The sequence below is a fragment of the Mustelus asterias genome, chromosome 3 (assembly GCF_964213995.1).
Source record: "Mustelus asterias chromosome 3, sMusAst1.hap1.1, whole genome shotgun sequence".
NCBI classification, from domain to species: Eukaryota; Metazoa; Chordata; class Chondrichthyes; order Carcharhiniformes; family Triakidae; genus Mustelus; species Mustelus asterias.
The window spans coordinates 24,220,650-24,230,357 of record NC_135803.1 but is presented as its reverse complement, the minus strand read 5'-3'; positions in this window follow the sequence as shown (position 1 = coordinate 24,230,357).

Genomic DNA, 9,708 nt, shown 5'->3' with positions numbered 1-9,708 from the left:
TATGGTTCCCACTCATAAGCATTACTTAAACTGATTGAATTGTTATGAATACCATCATTACCTTGATTGAATTGTGTCTCATTTTTGTACATTGCACAGGTATGAAAGAAGATGATTCTGCAATCTTACACTTGAAGGCAACAAAGGATCTGTGACTCTGTCATGTAGACCGTCGATTGTAAACATACAACACAATAAAATGTAACGAGAGGGAATTCTGCAGTGAAGTGGAAGATTCACCAGTAATATCAGCCTTTTGAATGAGCCCTAGGGCATTTCTGAGCTCCTTGCGAACACTTTTCCTCAACGGGATGGCACGGTGGCACAATGGTTAGCACCGCTGCTTCACAATGCCAGGGACTCGGGTTCGATTCCCGGCTTGGGTCACTATCTGTGTGGAGTTTGCATGTTCTTCCCGTGTCTGTGTGGGTTTCCTCCGGGTGCCCCGGTTTCCCCCCACAGTTTGAAAGACGTGCTGGTTAAGTGCATTGACCTGAACAGGCGCCGGAGTGTGGCGACCAGGGGAATTTCACAGTAACTTCATTGCAGCATTAATGTAAGCCTTACTTGTGACTAATAAATAAATAAAAGTGGGGCGGCACGATGGCACAGTGGTTAGCACTGCTGCCTCACAGCGCCAGGAACCCGAGTCCGATTCCCAGCTTGGGTCACTGTCTATATGGAGTTTGCACATTCTCCCCGTGTCTGCGTGGGTTTCCTCCGGGTGCTCCGGTTTCCTCACACAGTCCAAAGATGTTGGGTTAGGTGATTGGCCATGCTAAATTGCCCCTTAGTGCCAGGGGAACTAGCTAGGGTAAATGCATGGGGATAAGGCCTGGGTGGAATTGTGGTCGGTGCAGACTCGATGGGCCAAATGGTCCATGGTCTGTAGGATTCTATGTCTGTGCTACATTCATGAGAAGCTGATTTTTTAACACAGGGATGTGGTTGTCCAACTGTGCAAAGCGAAGAGTTTGCTAAGGGGCCACTACGCGGTGGGGGGGGGGGGGGGGGGGGGGGCCTTGTGGGGGTGAGGGGAGGGAAGACGGGGGGGGCACTTGACACATTGTGCTTGTGAGAGTTCTATCGAAGAGCTATCCAACTGGTCCCACACCCCTGCACCATACCCATAATCGTTCATTTTTTTCTCCTTCATGGATATATTGAGTTCCATTTTGAAAGCGACTATTGAATTTGCTACCATTAACCTTTCAGGCAGTACATTCCAAATCTTGACATCAAATCATTTTTCCTTTATTTCTCCTCTATGTTTTTGCCAATTACATTAAATCTGTATCTTCTCATTACTGATGCTTCCTCCAATGAAAACACTTTTCCCTTATTTAGTCTATCAAAAGGCGATCTTTTGGTACAGTGGGTAGTGTCTTTGCCTCTGAGCCAGTATCTCTGGGTTTGAGTCCCACTACAGGACTTGATGGCAAAGGAAGGTGCATTCATAAGGCCAAACAGGTTGGTATCAACCTACAAAATCCATCCAACACATGAATGGCTGGTGGTAAGAGCGGGAGATATTCCTGGTCAGCCACAGTTGAGTATAGGTACATTGACCTGGAGTGTGACGACTAGGGGAATTTCACAGTTACTTCGTTGCAGTGTGAATGTAAGCCTTACTCGTGACTAATAAATAAACTTTAAACTTTACTTTGGTATAGAGTGACGCCCCTCAAGCTGTAAGTCCCTGGCAACAGACTAATTCCTGTGGTAGAAGTCACCAGTTAAAGTCTGCCATAGTGCACCACTAGGTGCGGGAAAATAATTGAAATTGAATATCTATTTAAATCACCTTTTTAACCTTCCTTGCTCCAAAGAGAACAATCCCAGCATCTCTGATCTCTCCATAGAATTGAAGTTTCTTGTACCCATGGTATTATTCTAGTCTGTTATTAGTCTATTATTCTAATGGGGAGGTAGTGGCATAGTGGTATTGTCACAGGACTAGTAACCGGGAGACCCAGGTTAATGCTCTGTGGACCTAGGTTCAAATCTGACCATGTGAGACAGTGAAATTTGAATTCAATAAAAATCTGGAATTATAGGTCTAATGATGACCTTGATTGTCGTAAAAACCCATCTGGTTGACTAATGTCCTTTAGGGAAGGAAATTTGCCGTCCTTACCTGGTCGGGCGTGCATGTGACTCCAGACCCACAACAACGTGGTTCACTCTCCAATATCCTCAGGCATAGGCAATAAATGCTGGCCCAGCCAGCGATGCCCACATCCAATGAATAAAAAAAAAATCTCCTTTGCACCCTCTCCAAGGCCAAATGTGATGCAGAGAACTGGACACAGTGCTCCAGTTGAGGCTGAACAAGTGACCTACCTTAATAGACGGAAGTCTCTGAGACGAGGGACCCTATCATTTGAATGTGGGGAGGCGGTGGTATAGTGGTATTGTCGCTGGACTAGTAATCCAGAAACTCAAGGGACCTGGGTTCGAATCCCACCGCGGCAGATAGTGAAATTTAAATAAAAATTCTGGAATTAAAAATCTACTGGTGACCATGAAATCATTGTCAATTGTTGGAAAAACTCATCTGATTCACTAATGTCCTTTAGGGAAGGAAATCTGCCATTCTTACCTGGTCTGGTGTACATGTGACTTGGGATCCATAGCAAAGTGGTTGACTCTCAAATGCCCTCGGGCAACTAGGGATGGGCAATAAATGCTGGCCAGCCAGCGACGCCCACACAAATGAATAAATTAAAAATAAATAAATGGGGTGAAGGAAAAGGTGTGGGAGTCTTTTTCACTGATGTACAAGCTGGGAAAACCTCGAGGGAATTTTCTACACTAGTCGCAGATACGAGATTGATTATTTTCTTTTCAACTCGCCTGGAGCTCAGAGCTCAGGCTGATTCCATTCAGAAGCAAGGCTACTGGGGGAAAAAAAAGATTTTTTTTTATTTCAATGAAAAAATTAGGTCAATGATGAGACCTCAGTAATGTAAAAAGCTGTTTATTTACGTGTTGCATGACAGATGATGGATAGTTATTTTATGCAAAATGAAGTGGTATTGCAGAGATAGCTAACAGTCCAGTCACAGCTGCCATGCTGATATCTAATGCATGGACTGAATCTGTCAGACAGAATTAATGTAATTAGTTTGCAAAGCTTACTCAACTCTGACCAGCTGCTTCCTAGTGATGCCTTTACCCATTTACACACTTTTACGATACAGCAGCAGTTGCAAATATTTCTGTATTCACCGTCCAGCAGTAGATGGAGGCTTATAAAACTAGGTCTCTCATAAATATACATCAAAATATATGCATCAACTGTCAAAAATAACCGCACTTTGTCATTGGTAACAAGGCGTCTGACAAATAGCATTTGAAAAAGTAGTCACTCCATATTTTCAATGCTACAAATTCTTGTTTAACACAATAGTTGTAAATTTGCAGTGCACAACAACTTATCTTCAGCATCAATTATCACATTTGGTGTGTGTCGACCTCCTGGTCCTGATTTTAACTCCTTGTTCCACCACATGACAGAATCTGGGCAGGCAAGGGTGGAGGGTGGGGGTGGCCAGATAAAATAGGGTCAATCTCATGGTCCTCCCTGAGCCCACTGCCTTCCTGGTATGTCCTTCACATGCTCCTTTGAATCATAGAATCATAGAATCTCTACAGTGCAGAAGGAGGCCGTTCGGCCCATCGAGTCTGCACCGACCACAATCCTACCCTATCCTCATAACCCCATGCCTCTACCCGAGCTAGTCTCCTGACACTAAGTGATGATTTAGCATTACCAATCCACCTAACCAGCACATCTTTGGACTGTGGGAGGAAACCGGAGGAAACCCACGCAGACAGAGGAAGAATGTTCAAACTCCACACAGATAGTGACCTGAGGCTGGATTTGAACCCGGGTCCCTGGCGCTGTGAGGCAGCAGTGCCAAACCACTGTGCTACCATGTCACTCATTGCCACCGTGCCACCCATTGTTGGCAGGGTCTTGTTTCGTAGAATCATAGAATTCTACGGTGCAGAAGTATGCCATTCGTCCCATCACGTCTGCATGGACTTTCTGACAGAGCATCTGATTCAGGATCTATCCCCGTAACCCCATGTATTTACCCCACTAATCCTCCTACACATCTTGGGACACTAAGGGGAAATTTACCATGGCCAGTCCACCTCACCTGCACATCTTTGGACTGTGGGAGGAAACCGGAGCACCAGGAGGAAACCCACACAGACACGTGTTTAAACATACAAACCAGGATTCAATCTGCTATTTTCTTTGGAGACGATGGTTTCTGTCTGGCTCTGGAATGTGAGTCAAAATAGATTAGGTAGGTAGGTTATAAAATTTTATTTAAGGTGTCTTTGTGTGTCAAGTATGCTCCTCTGGACCCCAATAAAGGAACCTTAGGTTTCCCCTGCCTATGACTAGTGATTATTGTATATGGAATTACATAATATTTACAGAACAGATACATGTAATTTGGCAAGAGTCTCCTCTTAATTTACATCTAAATCTATTAGTGTATCATTATATTTCTTTCTCCTTTATCTACTTACCTGGCTTTTCCTTAAGCACCTCTATGGTACTCATTCCATGTGGTAGCAAATTTCACATTTTAACACACCAGGCAAAATAGGCTCCCTGAATTCCCTGTTGAGTTTGGAATCCACTGAATGTCCTGGAAGACAAATACCACTGAAGTAAAACTATATTTTGCAAATAAAACAAGAGGAACAGAGTGAAATTTAGCACAATGATAAGTATTTTCATAAGTGCAATTGTTGGGAATAACTGAGTGTTTTGAAGGAAGTTTCCTATCTGGAATATTAACCTGTTTTTCTCTATCTTAAATAAATAAAGTTTTTAAAAAACTGTGGATGCTGGAAATCTGGAATAAAAATTCAGAAAATGCTGGAAAGACTCAGCAGGTCTGGCAGCATCTGTGGAGAGAGAAATAGAGTTAACGTTTTGAGTCCGTATGACTTCTTAAAATTTGTATCTCATATATCTTTCTCTATGTTACATTGGAGAGGTGATGCCCAGTGGTATTATCACTAGACTATTAATCCAGAAACTCAGCTAATGTTCTGGGGACCTGGGTTCGAATCCTGCCATGGCAGATGGTGGAATTTCAATTAAAAAATTCTGAAATTAAGATTCTACTGGTGACCATGAAACCATTGCCAATTGTCGGAAAAACCCATCTAGTTCACGATTGTCCTTTAGGGAAGGAAATCTGCCGTCCTTACCTGATCTGGTCTACATGTGACACTAGAGCCACAGCAATGTGGTTGATTCTCAACTGCCCTCTGAACGAGGGCAATTAGGGATGGGCAATAAATGCTGGCTAACTTTAGAGCATTCTGTCATCAGTTTTGCACCTCAATCAAAACAAAATATCCAAAAAACAGGATGTTTAGGCTTTGTATTGTTGTTGGAGTCCCTGACCTACCAGAAACATATTTATTGGAATTTCGAATGCATATTTCACACCCCTGCAGCAGTACCAGAAAAGCTCTTATCTGGATCACAAGTGATATCCAATGTCACCATGACAATGCCAAATTGTCACCTCACGTACTGTTCAACATCTCTGTAACACAATTGATGTCACCAGCCTTCTCCAACACCTCTACACTGTTGAGAACTGGTTGGAACTCCATTTTTACCATTGTTATCTATCTAATCATAGCCACAGAATCACCATCATTGGCTTCTCTTCCCATTTCTGCACTGTTATATTTGGTGTCCCCCAGTGATCTATTCTTGGCCTCTTACTGTTTCTCATCTACATGCTGCCCTTGAGCAACATCAGCTGAAAACACAATGGCCCATAACTTCTTGGCTCCCCAGTTTTAGATTGAGGAGGTACCCCAATATGCACTGGGGAGTTCCCCTGGCAATTGTCCAAAAGTGTAAACTTATCCTGGACAATTTTGTCGCGCTGGGAATGATCTAATAAAGTGATTTAAATTGATAACTTCGGATGGTTCTGCCAGTGTTACACTAATAGTTACCCTGAAAGAGTAAGAAGAAGTGAAAGCACTTTGAACTTCTGTGTAACTATTTTAAATACCCAGCCCAAGTCCCGCACTTGACTCCCCAACCAAGCTCACCCCTCCCATCCCCGGACTGAGAACCACACTACCCAAAGTGGTGTTCCCCATTCTCCCCAACCTGAGCCCACCCCCGAGCGGACCTGACACCCAACCCCTCTATGACCTGAATTCACCCTGCTGACCTCACCCGACCCCCAACTCCACCGCCCCCCCCCCCCCCCCCCCCCACCAACCTGATCAGATCCAACCCAGTCCCCTCCCCAATCCCCCAACCCAATTCTCAAGTGCCCGACTCCAGCTCGACCCAATCCCCAATCCCCCTGATGTCCAGCCTTCTACCTCCCCCAGTGTCCACCTTCTCCTGCCGATGTTCAACTCCCTGCCATGCCCGAACCCCCACACTCCACATCCCATTCACTTACCTTAGATAATTACGTTCCCCCGGCTTTTTATTTTCAGTGGAACATTTAAACTTACCCGCTTTACAGCAGCTAGTGCTGTAAAATAAGGGGCCTGTCCACCTTCTCTCCACTTCTTTTACACTTTGAATCAGGAGTCAGGGAGTTGCTTCGCAACGGGAATCTCACCCAGCCTGATTCAGGAAGGCCAGGCAAGACAGCTGCTTAAATATTTAAGTGCAGCTAAGTCGGTGTGGAGTGGTAATCCACTGCTGATTGCCACTCCGAGAAGGAAGTTATGGCCCAGTGTAAGTTTCCACATGCACACCGATGACATCCAGCTCGACCTCACCACCATGTCTCCCGACTCCCCCAAATGGTCAGCTTATCCAACATCCATTATTGGATGAGTAGAAACTTCCTCCAATTAAACTTTGGGAAGTCCTAAAGCTATTGGCTGGAATGTTATGGCCATTCATGCCAGTGGGATTCTCCCATCCTGCTGCAGGAATGGAGAATTGGCTGGGCGCCAAATTCATAGAATCCCTACAGTACAGAAAGAGGCCATTTGGCCCATCGAGTCTGCACCAACCACAATCCCAACCAGGCCCTACTCCCATATCCCTACATATTTACCCACTAATCTGTCTAACCTACACATCTCAGGACACTAAGGGCAATTTTTAGCATGGCCAATCAACCTAACCCGCACATCTTTGGACTGTGGGAGGAAACCGGAGCACCCGGAGGAAACCCACGCAGACACGAGGAGAATGTGCAAACTCCACACAGACAGTGACCCAGGCCGGGAATCAAACCCAGGTCCCTGGAGCTGTGAAGCAGCAGTGCTAACCACTATGCTACCGTGCCGCCCTATTCTCCAACTTCACTGCAGTGGGAGCGTGGCGTGAACGGCTGTTAAGATTGCGGCCATTGGCTGGAATTTTACCACCCCGCCCACCGTGGGAATCGGAGCGGGCAAGGGGCAGACAATGGGAAGGTCCATCGACATCGGGTGGGATTTTATGGTTTCGGGCAAGCGAAATCCTGCCCATTGTCTTTGGTCCCTATTACAAACTTTGTTCCCTAACCAACAACTCCCTCTCCCTGGCAACTGTCCGAGACTAAATCAGACTGTTTGCAATCTCCCTATTATATTTGACCCCAAGATGAACTTTCAACCAGATATCCATACTGTCACTAAGTCTGCCAATTTCACTTTCCATAACTTTGTCTGCCTCTATTTCAGCTATTCTGCCGTTGAAACCCTCATCCATGCCTTTGTTACTTCCAGGCGACTACTCAATGAACACCTAGTCAGTCTCCCTCTTCCCTCTGAAAACCTGAGGTTGTCCGAATCTCTTCTGCCCATGTCTTAACTTGTACCAAATGTGTTCACCCATTATCCTTGTGCTCGCTAGAGCTGGAAAAGCTGTAATAAAAGGTGCAGCAAATGAAAAAAATATATAAACCAGGAAACTCAAAGTAAAACTGAAGATTAGATTATCAAAAACTTTACTTAACAATCTAGCTGTGCCTTCTGGCAGAATGAGAATACAATGTATCTTAATTTGAGACTAAAATAATTAATAAATAAATGAACGCCATTCAGTGAATAAATAATCTAATCCAGACTAATTCTTAAGTGCAGTACTGAGGGAGTGTTCAGTGTTGGAAGCACTAACTTTCACTGGGATCTACTCCACAGATTTTCAAGATGCTATTATACAAAGGAGGACAGGAAGCTCTCCTGGAGACCTGGCTTCTCAATTAGCTACCAAAATTGGATTACGTGGTTGTTCAATCTCATTGTACGGCGCGGTGGCACAGTGGTTAGCACTGCTGCCTCACAGCTCCAGGGACCTGGGTTCAATTCCCGGCTTGGGTGACTATCTGTGTGGAGTCAGCACGTTCTCCCCGTGTCTGTGTGGGTTTCCTCCGGGTGCTCCGGTTTCCTCCCACAGTCCAAAGATGTGTGGGTTAGGTTGATTGGCCATGCTGAATTGCCCCTTAGTGTCCCAGGATGTGTAGAGAGCCAGCATTGCGGGGGTCGCAGGGCTGGTCAGCAATCGGGAGGTGGTCAGTGCAGGGCCACTGTGCATGCACCGATCTTGGCACTGAAAGACCGGCACATGCACAGTAGCCCGTTCAGCATGCTGATTTCAGCCACTCCAGCGAGGATGGGCACTACCCCCTGAAATTTAATGATATTCACACTGGTGGCCTCTGCAGTGCACAGAGTGTGGGAGATTCTAGTCTGAACTCCCACTGAAAAAAAAACAGCGTGAATTACTCCAGTTTTCAAGCAAATTTGACACTTGGAATTTTTGGGGGAGAATTCCAGCCGGTGACCTTTATTGCCAATGGACCAGCAACTTCTCCTCGGACCGGTGACTGGAGCCCTCCATTCGCAACTGCAGCAGATCATGAAAGGCAGCCCAGAAGAAAGGGACGTTACAATAAAGATAAATTGAAATTCAGTCAGCGGCAAACTTGCTGCTTGTGCGAGATTTTCTGTGTGTCACAAACGATTAACTCCAATTCTGACTTTATCTTCCGCTGGGAATTAACAGGAAAATCTCTGTGTGATGAGTGACATACCAGAACAATCAGTGAGCTCAAGCTCTAATTTGGACATTTAAAAAAAAGAATAACTGAGAAAGAGCAAGAAGGATGCAGGTTGGAACCTTTCACATTTGAAACTTGTATTAAAATGCCGCTCAGAGAGATGGAATCAATTTCAAATAAAGGACAAAGAAAAGAACAGCACAGGAACAGGCCCGTCAGCCTCCAATCCCATGCAATCATGCTGCCCTAACTAAACGAAAAGCAAAATCTTTTTCCCTTACTCGGTCTGTATCCCTCTATTCCGTCCCTATTCATGTCCCCACCTCTTCAATGTTGCTAATGTGCCTGCTTCCACCATCTCCTCTGTCAGCACGTTCCAGGCACCCAGCACTCTCTGCGTGAAAAACCTCTCCTGCACAGTTCTCTTTCCATTCTCTTTTTCTTTCAGTTTTATGAGCTCTGGTGAAATTGGTTAAAGGTTTTCAATCTGGTTTCTAGTCCTCACAAATCCACAACACAAGATTGCTCAATTCTGCTAACTGGCAATAAATTTCCGCTCATTCTTCGTCAATGGGCTGAAATCTATTCTGAAATCATCACGATAATACAGTGGAGAGGGTGGGGTTGATATTTTGAAGTCAGGAGGGCAAAATGTATAACTGAGACAATGTGGGTTGAACTTTCCATC